Genomic DNA, 19,280 nt, shown 5'->3' with positions numbered 1-19,280 from the left:
TATAGGAAGTTGTAGTGGTGACATTGTGAAAGGCCACCGGCCTGCCAGTAAATAGCAAAGGACCAACCTCATTTATATTGCATAATAAAGGTGTACATACCCCACTGCTATAAGTGGAAAAGGGATGATAAGAGAATATCAAGACTCAATGTGATTGGGAGAGATGCAAATCAGTCATTCATGTTGAATCCTTATGACTTAATCAGATAAGAACCTAAGAAATCGGTAGAGCTACTTAAAGTAACCATGGTCAAAGTCTATTTACCGTTGTTAACAGGCAAGTCATTTACAGTGAGAAAGTGACCATGGATTTAAAGCTTAAATCATTTTTCATACTGTACATTCTTGGAGAAATACCCCAGCCTATGAGAGTGTGATATTATAGGGAGTCTTTCACAGGGTGGCTTGTGGAGAAAACCTGCAGATGACACAGGCCAAGAAAAACACACAGCTTTCCCAGAATGCTCTGCAGAAACATTTATTCATGTAAACAGAACTGGACTACGTACAGTATAACATAACAAAAACACTAATACCAACAAATACAGTTAAACAATATCTTCATATAAGTCTGTAATCAGGCTCCAGCTACAGTACTAAACACACCTACATAGTTTGTTTTATCTTTTTGAACTTTTAAGGCAAGATGACTTTCCATCATAATGACCTCCCATGGAAACACAAACATACACACTGCAAGTTACTCTACACTCTAGACCTAGACTAACAGGAAAACCCAAAGAGACATTCACATTTAGATGTACTGTTCTCCTTCATTAATATACTTGATTTCCAGCCCCATTGCCAAGTCTATCATGAAAGGAAATAGGTGCAATGTTGTGATGTAGCTAATAGAATTTTGAATAAAATGTTGTGACATTTAATGTGACTTAGCTAATTAAAGATCATGTGAATGTTGTAAGTGTCAAATGAAAGATCAATGAAATGTGTGAAACTGTATTTCTTCACCAGTGGGTGGTTCATTTGGAGAAGCACAGCTGACTACTTTCCAATCACTTCTACAGCCATGTAATACCTGGGCCTTTCTTTCCATACAGACAGTAGGGTACATACAAAAATGTATATTTTCTATTCACTTGCAAAGTTACAAGAATTGTATGCTGTTTTATACTGTGTCTGTACATTTATTTATGTGTCTGTACATTTACATGTATTTTTGGTTTGGGAATACTCATGAAGGTAATATGTAAACTTGCAGTTATATGAAACACAGCTGCCTTAGCTAGATTTACTGTTTATAACAAGGCGATTGAATAGCTTTCATCTCCGTACCATCAATGGTAGCTTCATATTTTAATGAATAAATAGCTTTGTACGTTGGATGATTGATTTCACACTTTCCATATGGATAAGACTGGTAGCACAATACAGTTGTCATACTCCATCTCACATGAGATGGTAACATCTGATACGAATAACTCCTGTCCTGTGGTATCCACAGCAATAGTACTTCCATTCTTGATGGCCCATCAGCTCATCTGTAAGTGAATGTGTCTTTAGTCCTCCCTCTCATTGGCACTCTGTTTGGGAGGCATTGTACACTATACACAGGCACCAGCCAGTAAATGTAACACAACTTCTTACACACACACATAAAGAACACAGGCTAAACAGAAACGGGTGTGGTTAATCATCATCATTACCTGGCCACCATGCCATTTCTCTCTGCATTGTTTGTCTGAAATGTGGACTATGGATGAGGCCAAAAGCTGACATTATCGTTCTTATTTTTATTAGTTACAGAAATGTAGGAAACACACTCAGAATGCTACCTGGCATTTGGCAGAACCACCATGAAATTTAGTGTTTGTGGAATGGGTACAATTCAAATTCTGAAATCTTCTACAAGACTGCAGCAGACTTCTAGCTCAAAGGCACTGGTGATTCCATAACAACATTGCAGAAGGTCGGATCTCTAATGTGTCGGTAAACATGGTAGCAGGCATTTACAGTGGCATTTCCTAATACTCTCTCCTAGCTCACACACTGCTGAAGATAACCTGAGAGAGGAGGGCGAGAAACGATCTCAGAGAGTGATTTTGATAAACTCACTGCAGCAGGTGGGGGTAAATAGCCCAGGGCCAATCTGCTCTGGGTTTGCTGTGTATTCAGTGGTAATGGGGTAATCAGAGTGACTAGTGTTCATGAAGCAGCCAAAATGAATCTCACTTCTGAGTCATCATAATAGTGGTAAAAGAGAAAGGGGAGCTTAGAGGAGATGTTTACTCTAACACCCACCCTCCTAGTTTCCCTCTTGTTTCAACCATCAAGACAGGAGTACAAGCATGGTCAATATCACTTATGTTCCTGGTTCACTCTCACTCACTTACTGTTCTCTTTCACACTCAATCATCGCACTCTCGTATTTTCCCTAAAAGCAACATAATCAACCCCTTATTCACTCCGTTCCTACTTGGCTCCCTTGTTAAGGTTGCCATAGAACACAATGAACAATGACGAGGCTGCAGATAGGTATAAGCATCTCTTAACATCATTTGTTCAGCAACACAATGCTCATCATAATACTGGATAGTGAATGGCACTTTAGCTGAGGGGCAACTTTGACAACCAGTGTCTTATGAGTTTCCATATGTCTTTCAAACATCTTACATAACAAAAGACAACAGACCCACACACAAGCACACAAACATACACTCACATATTGTACAAAGGTTTGAGTTCACGGTGCGTAGTTCGGGTTGTGGAGTCATCTGTTATGGAACTAATCCCCCCTCCACCTCCTTCCTTTGAGGTGTCCAGGCCAGTTGTGGTGCCGTACCTGGGCCTACTGGATGAAAGGCATGCGCTCCTTGTTGTCACTGTCCCCTTCATGTTCCTCCTCCTCCTCACCAGCCTCACTGGTCTCTGTGCTGTCACTGGCCATCTACACAGTATACAGAACACACTGTAATTTATCCAAATACAGAATAGAGTACCAATACACAACATGTACGGTATAAACTGTATCTATAAGAAAACATCCAAAGACAAGGAAGAAAGGATACAGATATTAAAGTATCTGTCCAGTGTTCCAGATTTGTTATGAAATATTACCTACAATTAATTACAATATGAATTAAATAGATTACTAATACAAAATATATATAATTAAGGATGTTAAAAAGCAATTTTCTCTGTGTCCCTGCTTGGCGTTTCTGAAACAACACTGGCATACACTTGGATATTCAAATTAGTTCCCATGCTGAGGCACTGGGGCAGACTTCCTGAGCCTGGCTGCACTAAGTCAAATAGTATGGATGGATTCAGGATTTGGAAATACACAATAAAACTACTAGGGCACTTTACTATAACAGCAATAAATGAATAAATGCACACTGATTATTGCACAATTATGAGTCGTTTCTGTCCTTTGCTTTGTCATTATATTCCTAATATTTATGTTGTTTACAACCTAAATAATGTTAGCTAGCTAGGTAGTTGTGAAGCTAACTAGCTACTGGCTGCTGCTACCTTTGTTAGACAACAGCAGCTAAATAGGTTTCCCCTTGACCTAAAACTTTAAGCTGCAAACCACAGGATTTAAAATTGAAGGAGGTAGTGAGATGGTTGTGTGGAGGATCTGCTTTGACTTGCTTTCTTGTTGTTTAGCCAGCTGGCTTATTTAGCATTGATAGCGAACCTTAGCATGCTAGCTAACGTTAGTATGCTAACATTAGCTAACTGCTTCTAAACAGTCAGCAGGCCAACTCTTACTAACCTAGGGTGACTACAAGTCCCGGATTGTGCGGGACAGTCCAGCAGTTTGGCCCTTTTTCCCACATCCCACAACCATACAATTATGTTCTGCATTTTATTAACAAATTCAAACACCACTAATTTAGATTTTTTTTTTATTTGTCCCGTATTTCAGTCAGACATTCCAACCTGTCTCTTTTCGCTTATCATAAGAATATCATAAGAATGTGGTAGCCTACTGGTGATGTTAAACACTCCAATCATTGCTGAGATCTGATATTCTGCACAGCGCAAGACGAGATGTAGACTAATGTCATAGGCTTATTGTCAACCAATCATATTTCTCAAATCCTTTCGGGCTAAATTCCAGCTAAACTTGGAGAAGACAGTTAGGCCTAACTATTTTCAAAAAGCATGCTACTGATAAAGAACTACAAAAGTAAGTAAATAACCAAATTAGACTGAAAAATGTCATTTCGTCAAACTTGTGAGGCTCTCCATGCTCATTAGTTGCACAATAAACATATTTGCTGCTACTTCACTAAATCCGATTTTAACGTCTCCCTTCCTAGCTATTTGACCTTCCATGAAACCACCAAAAATATTTCCTTGGCCAAATATTCCCATATTTTCATAAAACAGCCACACATGTAGTCTCTCATTTCTGCATCACCAAATCTTTCGAAAGGCGTAGGCTAGGTGCGCTTCAATTACTTATTTGGTCAACGGACTGCAGGGGTGTAGTGCTGCCATTACTCTGCTACTTCTCACAATGGTGCTCATTTAGTAATGTTAGATCAAAGCTGAATCAATGTCTTAGAAGATCACATAATGATTAATTCTCACTGCACAGACGTCAATTCATTTAATTGAAATGACGTGGAAACAACGTTCATTCAATCAGTGTGTGCCAGTGGATTAGTATTCTACATAACAAAACCAAATATAATAGCATAGTATAACATTACTGTTACACCAAAAATACCACTTAATTTCTTATGAGATTTTAGGATGGTAAGCTGAATAGTCCCCCAAAATTATCAGACGGCCAAAACTCAACGGCGCCAGAATGTGCTATGATTGAAAAAATTAAAATACAGAAAGGCTATGAAGTTTAACACCATCTTTTCTAATTTGCCCACGAAATTCACGAAGATCTAAATACATATTACCATGAAACTATTTGAGATCAAATGATCGGCATGCAGACGCAGTTTGGACATTTCACTGGTAAAATGTGAAGAATTATCATTAATTTATGACAGTGATGATGCCATGACCTATTTTGAAATGAGGGATGCCTAACTTGGTGTTTGAGGGTATTAAAAATATAAATGTTTCTTGAGACAATATGTGTGGCCATAGGTAGATGTTGCAATTGGAGGATGCATTTTATGCATATTCTATAATGATATTCAATAGAGGCTACATCTAGGTGGGATGGGGACGTGCTGCCAAATGTTTTTATTCATGAAGGCAACTGTCTCGCGAATGTCCCACAAAATCATCCTGTTGTCCAACATTTGGGTATTTTAATTGTGGTCTACCTATACAAACCACATAATTTGAAATAGAAGTGACAGGTGAGATAGTTGTTGCATAGGCGTTGTCCTTTTTTGCTAACACCAGCTGTGGATTGCTCGGCGTGCTAGCTATCTTGCTTGTGTGCAGTGAGTGTGCATTACTGAGCACGTGCCTCCCATTATCTCAAGAATGATCCTTCGCCCCACTGGAGAATAAAAACAAAAAAGGCAAAAGCTGCTGGACCAATCACATATGGCCCAAGCAAATTTCAAGCATTACATTTAAAAAAAAATTTTTTTAAAAATACAATTAAAGAGTTTGAGATGGGGTTTTACTGGACAGTTACTTTAACAGTATCAACATTGAATCAACATTTTGTCAACACTGCTCAGGCTTTTGTTTCTTATGTTTGCTGCTCCAAATGGGGACGCTGACATTCACGGGTCACTATAGAAACCAGTGCCATTGGAAGATATCATATTCATTGTTATCAGACTCAGTTTTATCTAGGAACCTCAAACCTAACCATGTGTTGATTTGGCCAAGTGTTTTCCAGGGAGAAATTGCTCACTGTGGTGAGTCATGATGCTATTTAATAATTTCCATTTTCCTCAAGGATTTTCAAACTGGTTGAATGCATGTGCAATTTTAGACCACTTATTAATAACTTGTTTTTGTAGAAAAAAAAGATCAGGGTTGTGTACTTACCAAAGGAGTGGGAGACTTCTCCACATCCAGGATTAGCTTTCCTATGTTGCCTCTGTCGTGGATCCTCTGCATGGCTTCTTTTACCTGGGGTACAAACACAATAACCAATCAGACAAAATACTGACTGTCACAAAAAAATCAATGTCAGTAATAACAATATATACCATATAGTTTAGACATTCGATCCCCCAAAATACAGCTTGTGATTTTATTTGGGAGCTGTATGTGACCTTCTGAATAGAGTGTATGCAGTTTTAGGCACTGCACATTAGGTGGCAGTGGTGACACAGCAAGCCCATGAAAAACACAGCAACAGAGTGTGACTCATGTGCACAGAGGAGTATGTGCACAGAGGAGTAGACGTTGCAATCAAGGTGATAAGGGTTTGCATTTCTCGTCACAACAACTTCAAAACTACATTTAACAGCATCTTCCATCCAAACTCTTATAATAGGAGCCAGCTAAAAATCACATTCTTAAATCACAGTCCACAGAACTGAATGCTATTATGCCGTGCAAATAGCCTGACTAACAACAGTGTTTAAAAAAAATGTATAGGTGCAGTGAAATTTGTTGTTTTACAGGGTTAGCTATGGTGCAATCTTTATACACAGCCCAACAAATTACAGCCAACAACCACAACTAATTGGTGTTCAGATTCCAAACTCAACCAATCATACAACCAGTGTCAGTACATGCTCTCATTTAGAATGATCAGAGTGTTATTATTTGAGTGGAACAGTTGCTACATGTGCTAAGCTGAGGGCCATGTTTTAAAAGGTTACTGCCTGTTCATTCAGCTGGGTGGAAGTGAGAGGTCAAACATTACACTTCCCAGACAGACAGTAACTTGAAGCACACACCGGTTCTCTCTCAAATAAATCAGTGCAGGTCACTGTATAATCATTCAGTCAGTCATCAGAGCCAGCACACATTTAACACAGCCAGGATGTGCACAAAGCATGACGATCATCACACCATTTCACAGGACTGAAAAAATCTGTGTCATTTCTAGAATACTGTAATTTGTATATTGCGTGACGTGGTCTGGTGGCTTTTCTGAATTGATATACATGGCCGGAGAAGATTAGCGTCCGTCCTTCATCTAGCCAGACTCAGTCAATATCCAAACCCTCCGTCAGAGCTCATGACATTTACAGATGATTGGAACTGCTCCCCGCCCGCCTAGAAAAAAAGGTGCTTCAAGTGTATTCCTCCTACTTCTAAGGAGGTCAACCCTGCCACACCAATACTTTTCATCACACCATTTCACAGTATGACATATAGCATGATGAGATGACCTATAATGATTACCTCCTCGAAGTCAATGCCACTGGAGACCACTTTAGGGCTGCCCTTCCAAGTATTCTTACCTTACTGTCAGACTCCATTTTAAAGTTGCATCTCTGCCTCTATACTCTTTGTTCTATGTGGTGACGTTTCACCAATCCCAATGTTTCAGTGCTCAAAGCACACCACTCCCCATGCTCCCCATCACCTGTTGCTACGTACAGCAGAGAAGGGATAGCTGAGACCAGTCTGCCCTGATGCATCTCAGGGATATTGTCTCTATGCTCAGTGTGATTACTGCAGAATGAATCCATTTACAGCAGTCCATGGCCTGGCGAGCACAATAAAACGCATCACTGAGAGAGTAGTTCAAAATATATCTTTCAAGGCACTGTGCATTTTCAAAGTCATATCCGTATAATGGAGCAATTGTCTTTGAATGTTTTGAAAGGAAGCAACTGAGAGTCATGAGTAGGAACCCATTACATTATTGTAATATCTTTAGCATGGAAATGTATCACAGGTAAAAAAAATCCGAAATCCATTGAAAAAAATCCGAAATCCATCCAAATCCGAAATCCATCCATCCGAAATCCGAAATCCATTGAGCACATTGTGTTTTCCCTGATTGTGTGTTGTTTCATTCCCCTCGGGGTTGGATAGATCTCTAATTTCCTTTAATTCATCCCTGGTCATTTCTAATGGCAGTAGTGTTTGCATTACCAGAAACCCACTTGAGAACACAATTAGGAAAATGAGTGTACCATGAACAATCCTGCAGTCAAATACGGGGAGATGCACTAGAAGGCTCTGTGGTGCTGCAATTCAACATGATGCACTCTGCAATGGAAAACATGAGTCACATGGCTCTACAGTGTGACCATTTTACTTGCATATGTACCTAAATATTTTGCTGTGTGACCTGGAATTTTAATATAGGAGCACCAGTGCTCTTAAAATAAAATCACCCAGATGATAATTGTTGCAATTTCTTCACTGATTTCTTCACTGTACCGCAGGCCCTGGGTGCCACGGAGTATGCGCTTGCATCATTACTACAAAGAAAACTGCTTGTTACCTCAAATATTTTTAATTGTGCTCTTAAATTTCACGTGCTCCCTGTAAAAATAGTCCGCGTAGAGCCTTGAGTCACATCCCTCCCTGTAGGTAAACAATTATCAGCATGTGAATAATTATCATTCATAATGTTCACCATAAATCTAATACATGCTTACTAACTCAGCCACACAGAATATCCCAGTGCACAATAGCTTGTTAAAAATGAGTTTTCAATGACCATTGACTCAAAGTGGAGACTGGCTGCTTTAGTAGTGGCAGCTGTGAGCCACTCCAACCTGATGGGTGGTGGGTTGTGGAATTAGATCTAATCCCCATGTTATTTCTCCTACAACGCCAACAGGATTTACCAGACTTGAGTAGCACCGATGTTTGAAGTTGGAACAATAACTATTTTATTTTCTTTCAAGACTAAAAAGTGATATAATCTAAAATGTATTTGAATGAGACCATTTTATCCAGTTTGAATGGCAAATATTTTTTGCCTTGGGATATCCAAGTGGCGTGCTATCCAGACAGTACTCAGTAGGTACACCATGAGAAAACCATTTCTACCAGGTAGGTGCACCAATCCCTGTCCATACATAAATTATGATGTTAGTAAATAAATTATGTTATGGGGAAAAAGTGGGATCATAAATACAGCCTTGTGAGGTCATACAGTTACTATGATTCAGTGGATCCCTCCATTTCTGACAAATATTGCCTCAGCATTTTCCTACAAGCCACTGCAAACAGAGTACTTTCAATGTGAGATATTTGTGTTGGTTTGGACGGCTGTGACACCTTACTACCACATGGTTAATCCATCCCCCACCTCATCTCCACCCCCCATCTCTTAATCTTTAGGTTCCTTTGTTAAAGAAGATCTAGATTTAAGGCGTCTGCATGCTTCCCATCCGAAACAGTTTGGAACAGTTTGTCCATATATTATGACAACATTTTGTGACGTTTTTGTTCGGCAAGTTTTTTTTTGCATGTTTGTGCACACAAAAAATATCGAGGCAAGCCGAAGTCGGTAGCCGAAGTCGGTAGCCGAAGTCGGTAGCCGAAGTCGGTAGCCGAAGTCGGCAGCCGAAGTCGGCAGCCGAAGTCGGCAGCCGAAGTCGGTAGCCGAAGTCTACGCCCCTTTGTCGATGATTGGTCAACATTAGGGATTCTTGAATGACAACAAACAGTTAATTGATAAGAGATAAATCTGTTTCATGCAAATTTATTCACTTGAGATATACTGAACATAACATCTTAGTTAAATGTAAAATTGCGCGATTTGGCAAAAACGTAAAAAATCATTCTGTCTATTTTGAGGAAGTGGCTACGGCGTCTCAAGATGGACAAACAGTAGTATTGACACTTTTTTTTCTCATTTTTCAAGCAAAGGTCTTTTAATGGAGTATGCAAGCACACTCGTTCATTTCGCATGCGGAAGGCTTAAGGGCATTGAGTCTTTTAATGGGCTGAGGAGGGTGGAAGGAACTCAAGCATGAAACCAGAACAACATAATCCAGACTGTGAACCAGCAGTCTGTGCCAGTGTTTGTTCCTGTGTTCAAAGCCATTATCAGAGTTACTGCATTGGAAATTATGTATACTATAACGTCATTCAATAACTGTGCTGGAAGGTAGAGGGGTTTCATGGAAAAGGGTAATGTGATTACTCTCTGATCTCGCTCATTAAAACTCATGGGGATCAAACATAATCACTACATGGGAATAGTTCAACCCCTCAGAGATGTTGACCGTGGATGGCCTATATCACTGTTCTCATTACCATGGTACACACAGACAATGTACCTCTTTGTCTGGATCCCATTGTTTCCAAAACATTCTTTAGTTAAAATAAACGTAGCCTAAAGCAGAAGCAGGTCAGGGACTGTTAATGTGATGTTAATTAACAATGATGGAGAATTGTGGCTGGTTGGAGAGTCGGTAGGGGGTAAATTGTGAAGCAGGCACATATCTGAGAACCAGCAAGGAGGCTCCGCCATGCTTTATCCATGGTGAACCCCTACTGTACTCCCTGTCTAGATCCCGATTACACCCTAATTGGCCAAGACACTCCAAGTTAGATAGGCAATGCTACATGGGTATCCAGGCAACCTTTCCTTCATTCCATTCTGAAGACACACCCTCCACCCAGGCGAGAACCGTTTTCCAGGCTGAGCATTTACACTAACCAACGCCCCCTGAATTCTCATCCCACGCACACAAGCAATGGGAGTCTTTTCCCCTGGCTCGCCACCCCATTTCCCTTTAATGAGGCTCTTCATGGGCTGTGGATCCAGAGAATACCCTGCATTTCACGCCAACCTTACTGACAGCAGAGCACAGGGTTTCCAGGAAAATACAAAACATCTCATAAACACACCTTTCCCTTTCTCTCTCTCTCTCTCGCTCATACAAAGCTGAAACTCACATGCTGCACGATATCCTCCCAAGACAACGTCACGGAGAGCTCCATAGGCAGCTACAGTATCTGTCCTCCCACAACTGCTGACAATTGCACAACTCATTTCACCAACAAACCACAAAAATAACTTCCGAATGGACTTCAAAGAACTCACTTGGAAAATTGACGGAAAAGCTTCTGCTTACACTACCAGGTATGGCTGCATCCCGGTGGTATCCCTGCGATGTTAAACAGTCATATCTTGGAATTCCTTTCTGAGACCATGCCAGAAGTAGCATTGTGATGTGTCGTACCGGTGAGTGCCAAGCCTATGAGGATTAAAAAGGCCCTTTCCGAAAAAGCATTGTCAGGCTTGATAAATTACTTAACATTCGTTATCAGGCAGCTGTAATCTGAATGTTAGCAGAGAGCAGTCCTCCCAGATGAATGTGGGCAGCTGGTTAATGAACAGATCCTCCTCCCACAGCAGGAAAAGGCAACGGCATCCCACACCAGCCTCACACAGGAGATCGATCTCTAGGCACACAGCTACTGTCACAACTTCTAATAGATTCTAACATTAACAAGACCCCAAATGACAGGAAAGGCAGAAATTCTGAAGAAGATGATTACATTGTCAGTCATATTATAGCTGGTTCAGGCGGAGGTGTGTAATGGGAATTTGAATGTGCTTATAACTAATTCCTGTGTTCTATTCATGTGCTGTTATATAAACCAATGTCTGTGTTCATGCAAGTGGTTGACTGAACAAATCCTCCTCTTATCAGTAACTGCAATTTGGCAGTACGCCCAGACGTTGTTTTGAGAACGAACAAACAATATCTCAGTTAAGGTCTCAGCTTAGAGAAGAGAAGCCTCGTGAGGTGGTGGTCTGTCACATGTTATGAAACAGCATTGGTCGGTCCCATGAATGAAACAAAATGATAATGATTAATTAATTATGCGAAATCATGCAAATATAACTTGTCTGTGTATAGCTGTATATAAGACAACTGCTGGGACTGCCCAGGAAGAGCTTCTGACAGACATGTGTTCTATGGTGCATTGAGTTGGTTGGAACCTCTCCAGCGCGCTGACAATAAACAATGATTCATTTAAGATTGACTTTGAGTGTCCCTGTGTAAGAATTTTCCACGACAGATGTTTGTAGCATAGGAAATTGCTTGAGAGCAAGAGAGGTAACCAAAGCCATAGCATCAATAGACCTGTGTTACAAAAGCTTTATAACGGAAAATATTTTGTCACCACGCAAAAAAGACCTCCCTTTGTGCCACCAAATAACAGAATCTTGTCACCATGTGAGCTAGAGTGAATCTAAAATCTGAAAAGGAAAATGCTGACATGGAGAAGATTAAACTGGATGTGGGTTCCCAAGACCTTCAATGTGTTTATGGTGGCCAGTGTGGCCAAGTTCTTTTCAGATCATTGTCCCACAACAACAAAAGTAGGTTTTCATTGAATTTGGCAAGACTGCTGTTCTATGGTGTGCTAGTAAGAGGACAAAGCATATGTTCCTTTTAAAATACAATGCCTTCAGAAAGTACTCATACCCCTTGACTTATTCCACATGTTCTTGTTATAGCCTGAATTCAAAAGGATTAAATAGCATTTTTCACACCCATCTACACACAATACCCCATAATGACAAAGTGAAAACATGGTTTTAGAAATATACACTACCGTTCAAAAGTTTGAGGTCACTTAGAAACGTCCTTGATTTTAATCAGAACAACAGTTTTCAGCTGTGCTAACATCATTGCAAAAGGGTTTTCTAATGATCAATTAGCCTTTTAAAATGATAAACTTGGATTAGCTAACACAACGTGCCATTGGAGCACAGGAGTGATGCTTGCTGATAATGGGCCTCTGTACGCCTATGTAGATATTCCATAGAGTCTACCATTTCCAGCAACAAAAGTAATTTACAACATTAACAATGTCTACACTGTATTTCTGATCAATTTGATGTTATTTCAATAGACAAAAAAATAACTTTTCTTTCAAAAAACAAGGACATTTCTAAGTTACCCCAAACTTTTGTGTATATATATTTTTTAAATATCTAATTTACATAAGTATTCACACCACTGAGTCAATATATGTTAGAATCACCTTTGGCAGCGTTTACAGCTGTGAGTCTTTCTGGGTAAATCTCTAAGAACTTTGCACAACTGGAATGTACAATTTTTGACGACTATTCTTTTTCGAAATCTTCAAGCTCTGTCAAATTGGTTGTTAATCATTTCTAGACAAGTAACTCAGCCACTCAGGAACATTCACTGTCTTCTTGGTAAGCAACTCCAGTGTACATTTGGCCTTGTGTTTTAGGTTATTGTCCTGCTGGAAGGTGAATTAATCTCCCAGTGTCTGGTGGAAAGTAGACTGAAGCAGGTTTTCCTCTAGGATTGTGCCTGTGCTTAGCTCCATTGAGTGTATTTTGTATCCTGAATCCTTAATGATTACAAGCATACCCACAACATGATGCAGCCACCACTACTAAACATTTAGAAAAACATAATTCCACTTTGATATTATTAGGTATTGTGTGTAGATCAGTGACACAAATTCTCAATTTAATCCATTTTAAACTCAGGATGTAACAATTAATTTTTTTAAAGTCAAGGGGTGTAAATACTTCCTGCAAGTGCATATGAAAAAGATAGTACAGTACTGAGTGGGAAAGCTAAGCTTGTCTTTTTGAAAATGTACTAATAGTCTTCAAATTGGGATGTTGTCAGCAGAAATAAAGAGATCCCATCTAAAAATGTCTACCACATCTGTGGATTGGAAATAACCAAAGGACTGCTAATAGCCACAAAAAATAGAAGTGCATTATCACAAGTGACATTTCAGACTTCTTAATGGAGCAAAAGAGAAACTGTCATTATCCTGGAAATTCTGATGTGCTATTATTATAGTTAGAAAATTCACAAGCTCCCGTCGATCACCTGAAGGAAACACGGTGTGCTGTGATGGACACATGTTGAGATATCTTGACTTGACACATTTAACAATGCAGAAGAAAATAGTCCACTCAGTCAAGTGATACAGAAATCCATATTTCCAATGCTGTGCATATAAGGAAAAAAGTTACATTATTAAAAATAGATTTAATCAAAGTGAATAGGGTTTAGGAATCACAGTGTTATTATCTAGTTATTTACAGCCGTTTACATGCTGTTCAATTCATCTCTGCAAATCAGTTGGACTGCACACTGATGAATAACATTAATGTCTATCATTTCACATGTTTATGAACAATTCACTAATACTAGTCAGCCATCCATTTTCCTCCATGTATTACAGATGAACAGATAACAGTAAACAACCTTTTCTGGGGCTTCAGTTCCTTTGGGCACATTCAGCTTACTGCCTACTACGAGAGGAGAGGACTGTGTTCATCATGCTGTCTTACACAGGCCAGGTTTGCCAGGTGTGAGGTCATTAAATCAACAAGCGTAGCTAAGGCCAAGATTTAAGAGCCTTCATTTACATGATAGTGGTAATAGAAAGGTGCAGGAGCCAGAGCAAACATGGGGTGGATGACAAAAGCCATTTGAATCACTGGAATAAACAGGAATGATCAGACCATGTGGTGGAATCAGTAGCTAACAATGATAACAACCCATAATACATCCCTGTCTTAGCACGGCTCATTTCAGTGTGTCAGAGAGCACACATGCTGCTGATAGATTTCACAGTCCTACAGGTCACTGGTCAGTGAAAATGTCTCTAGGGTGTCATAACAGGTTGTGGCAGCCTGGTCACTCTCTTCCCACCCCCACGTTCGGAGAGATCCCTGGCTACACTCCGGCCTGTTTATCAATGCAGGGCCTTGGTTCCTATGGCAACAGTGCCAAGCTTGGCTCAGCCGGGGAGGTAACGCCAGATCTGGTGTGGCCAAACCGAGAGCTGTGCCGTGATATACAACCACGTAATACTAATGCTGTAGCTCAGTTAGTGACACGAGACAGCTGAGCAGGAGTCCACTGGGCAACAAGTAGCGACAGAAAAGGTGCTGTGTTGAGAATACTTCTCGGCTGTAGGATAGGATACAGATACAGATAGGATACAGACGACAGCATTAAAGCAATGAAAGTGTGGTTCAAGCTTGTGTTACACAAGATGTAGGTGCCAACTCAGCAGATTTTAACCATGACAGTCTCATTAATGAGAAATCGAAACATATTTCCAGGACAAGGTGGACTAGTGAATCTACTGAGGCTTGGGTTATCTGTAGCCTGGCTACGGTGGTAGTACATCCTGAGTAATGCCAGTGTCAGTAATGGCCTTCTGCCTGATAGGCTGGTGAGGGGAAAACACTGCTGGTGCTGAGTTTTAACAAGTGCTGTCTGAGAGGACCATAAATCAGATTGTCCAGAGCTGCCTTGCCTGCCTCCTGCCAATGCCAGATCTGAGGCATCAGGAAGCAGAGTGGAACAGCCAGGCGGGTTGGGAGGGAGAGCTCTGCAACAACAGTAAACAACTGTCTGAAAACAACCGATATGCATTCAGGTGTCAGGTCACTGACAATTCCTAGGCAACAGACAAATGGATGTGGCCCAAGGTAAATATGGGTTCTTCCCTGAGTGAGCAGCACAGCATAAAGCATACTAGAGTTGTGTTTCTGGAGGGGTGTTCATTTCCTGGAGTGCTGTGAAAGACTGACTGGTTTGGAGGAGCAGGATACAGCTGGTTGATGTGCATCTCTAGGGGGGAGCTTTGTGCATTCTCCGGCTGCATTCCTCTAATAGCCCCCTCAACTTTATTATGGACCTCTCCAGGACATCATTTGACTCATGGACACAGGAGAGAATTGCCTCTGTGATGCTCAGGGCGTTCAGAAATAGTTTGTAGTAATTGAAATCTGTGGCTTCAAAGCCACTCTTCAAAGCAGAGGAAGAAAAAAAAAGACAGAAACACATCATTGCCTTTCTCCAAGACAAAAGCCTTATAGGTAAACTTGATTTTCATTGTGCAAACCCGTTTGATATATTGCTTTGCAAAACAAATCCAAGTCTAGAGACATTAAGAGGCTGTGGAGAACAAAATGATATCCCCTGGTCAGGACGTCACGGGGAGATGGTGCATGAGTTCCCTCATTACCTTCTGTTCCACAGTAGTCGAGGACCATACCAAACAATCACAGCGAGGCCCCTGGCCACACTGATGTTGAATGATGACTGTTGCTGTCATAGAAAGTATCCAGATAATCATCTTCAGCTCAGGGGGTTAAATGGCATCCAGAAAGCATGGCCACAACACAGGTAATAAGATTCACATTGCTTGGAGAAGACATGGCCAACTCATCTATTTCCCCTCTGGGTCTGGTATTGTTTCCAAGCAGAACAGTAGGATCATAAACAAGGATGACTATTAGGGCTGAGCTTTAGTGTGAGCGATGCTGTGAAATGTTACAACACTGAAGCCTCCTTCAAACCTCTCCCTCACACAACACTATCCTCTACTATCCCTTGCTTTCTCATTAACCTTCACTAATTTATCTCTCTCTCTCAGCCCTTACATTCTCTCACCCTCTTCTGCGGTACCAGCTGCAGTCTCCTCAAGATTAGCAGAGTAGTTTTGCTCCAGGCAGTGAGGAGTCTGCAGACGTATCAGTCAGGTGATATAGACCACGTAGCTAGTATGTTATTACATCTTATGATGAGTATGGAGCAGCAGGTACTAATCTCCCTGACTTTCTAAATTACACTTTTCCATGCTGTGACGGCATAAGGCAGAACACACCTTCACATCCAAAACATGACTCTCTGTGTGGTGGAGGCTTCCAGATAGAGAACATGTGTTCTGAAGAGCCCTCTTGGGGGATGTGAACAGCAGAGATTAATAAGAACCATGTCTGGGGAATGGTGGTTCTGCATTCAGGTGACAGAGCTCAATTCATCACACATCACATTATGTCTCCTGATGGAAAGGGACCATATGGATACAGAAGGTCAGTCATGTCTCTCTGACCAACTCAGGCCTGCACTATTGTTGCACACGAGGAGTAATATCATTGTCAATAGTATTACAAGTACATGCAGTCCCCAGAGTAAAATGATTGTAGGTTTAGTCAACACTCTGAAAGCCCGTAAGTCAATAATGTTTCTAATGGACAGAACTAAGAAAGGGAAGCCTTTTAGAAAAGTCAATTTATCAACTCAAAGTAGCTGACATGCTAGGATAGCATTTATTCCACTGACTGTCATTATTAGTTTATTTCAAGTTTATTCGGATGACTGATTTCGAAGACAGTGACCTCACGGCAAATATTTTGATAATTATTTCCAAATAAAAAATCTTGATTGGAAAAAAATGATAACTTATTACAGTATGTCATATAAGTGTGATACATCTGTAATTAGGGATCCTCAATCACTTTCTTTCCTACTCTGGTATGAGCATTTAAAGGTGCCAACCACCCTGGCATGACTTTGCAGAATGCTGTGGATGGATCAACTTCTGAAACCATGACAACAATGCAGAATAGTGGGGAGTCAGTCTGTCACTTTCCCACCTCAACACCTGATAGGATCAAAAGGAAAAACAATAAACCAAGCAAACAAGGATCTTTACTGAACAAAAGTATTGGTCCAAAGTTTCATGAGCTGAAATTAAAGATCTCAGAAATGTTCCATATGCACAAAAAGCTTATTTCTCTGAAATGTTGTGGACAAATTTGTTTACATTCCTGTTATTGAGCATTTTCCCCTTGCCAAGATAATCCATCCACCTGACAGGTGTGGCATATAAAGAAGCTGATTAAACAGCATGATCATTACAGAGGTGCACCTTGTGCTGGGGACAAGAAAAGACCACACTAAAATGTGCAGTTTTGTCACAACACAATGCCACAGATGTCTCAAGCTTTGAGGGAGTTTACAATTGGCATGCTGACTGCAGGAATGTCCACCAGAGCAGTTGCCAGAGAATTTAATGTTGCCCTACCATAAGCCACAATGTCATTTTAGAGTATTTGGCAGTACGTCCAACTGGCCTCACAACTGCAGGTCACGTGTAACCACGCCAACCCAGGACCTTCAAGGGTGCGTACTCAGCCCCCTCCTGTACTCCCTGTTCACCCATCACTGCGTAGCCATGCACGCCTCCAACTCAATCATCAAGTTTGCAGATGACTCAACAGTAGTGGGCTTGATTACCAACAACGACGAGACAGCCTCCAGGGAGGAGGTGAGGGCACTCGGAGTGTGGTGTCAGGAAAACAACCTCTCACTCAATGTCAACAAAACAAAGGAGATGATCTTGGACTTCAGGAAGCAGCAAAGGGAGCACCCCCTATCCACATCGAAGGGACAGCAGTGGAGAAGGTGGAAAGTTTTAAGTTCCTCGGCATACACATCACAGACAATCTGAAATGGTCCACTCACACAGACGTGAGGTGGTGGTGAAGAAGAAGCAACAATGCCTCTTCAACCTCAGGAGGCAGAAGAAATTAGGCTTGTCACCCAAAACACTGATAAACTTTTACAGATGCACAATCGAGAGCATCCTTTCAGGCTGTATCACAGCCTGGTATGGCAACTGCAATGCCCTCAACCACAAGGCTCTCCAGAGGGTGGTGTGGCCTGCACAACGCATCACCGGGGGCACCTACAGCACCCGATGTCACAGGAAGGCCAAAAAGATCATCAAGGACATCAACCATCCGAGCCACTGCCTGTTCACACCGCTACCATCCAGAAGGCGGGGTCAGTATAGGTACATCAAAGCTGGGAGCGAGAGAATGAAAAACAGCTTCTATCTCAAGGCCATCAGACTACTAACCAGTAATCACTAACTCAGAGAGGCTGCTGCCTACATTGAGACCCAATCACTGGCCACTTAAAAAAATTGATCACTGGTCACTTTATACAATGCACTCTAAATAATGCCACTTTAATAATGTTTACATATCTTACATTACTCATTTCACATGTATATACTGTATTTTATACCATCTATTGCACCTTGCCTATGCCGCTCGGCCATCACTCATCCATATAATTACATGTACTTACATATTCTCATTCAGATTTTTTGATTTGTGTGTATTAGGTAGTTGTTGGGGAATTGTTAGATTACTTGTTAGATATTACTGCACTGTCGGAACTAGAATCAAAAGCATTTTGTTACAATCACATTAACATCTGATAACCATGTGTATGTGACAAATACAATTTTATTTGAATTTGATTTCACATCCGGCTTCTTCACCTGCGGAATTGTCTGAGACCAGCCACCTGAACAACTGATGAAACTGAGGACTATTTATATTTGTAATAAAACTATTTAGTGGGAAAAACATTCTGAATCAGTCAATTCAAATAAATACACTAGGCCCAAATCTATAGATTTCACATGACTGGGCAGGGGCACAGCCATGGGTGGGCATAGGCCCACCCACTGGGAAGCCAGGCCCACCCATTGCTGTGCCCCTGCCAAGTTATGTGAAATTTATAGATTCGGGCCTAATGTATTTATTTGAATTGACTAATTTCCTTCTATGAACTGTGACTCAGTAAAATGGTTGAAATTGTTGCATGTTGCGTTTA

General features: G+C 40.8%; 1 protein-coding gene and 1 long non-coding RNA gene across 2 annotated transcripts in view; one reads left to right on the top strand and one right to left on the bottom strand.

The window, feature by feature from the left end:
• Positions 1-19,280, top strand: part of LOC112263686 (vesicle amine transport 1-like) — a 103,689-nt gene that overhangs the window by 64,979 nt on the left and 19,430 nt on the right. The gene's annotated exons all lie outside the window — the stretch shown is intronic.
• LOC121847845 lies at positions 463-8,230 on the bottom strand. The gene is made up of 2 exons (XR_006084728.1): positions 5,950-8,230; positions 463-2,905 (listed from the first exon to the last, which is right to left on the bottom strand). It is a non-coding gene; the product is annotated as an uncharacterized LOC121847845 (long non-coding RNA).

Source organism: Oncorhynchus tshawytscha, linkage group LG12 (assembly GCF_018296145.1).
Source record: "Oncorhynchus tshawytscha isolate Ot180627B linkage group LG12, Otsh_v2.0, whole genome shotgun sequence".
NCBI lineage: Eukaryota > Metazoa > Chordata > Actinopteri > Salmoniformes > Salmonidae > Oncorhynchus > Oncorhynchus tshawytscha.
This window is presented reverse-complemented; position numbering and strand designations above follow the sequence as displayed.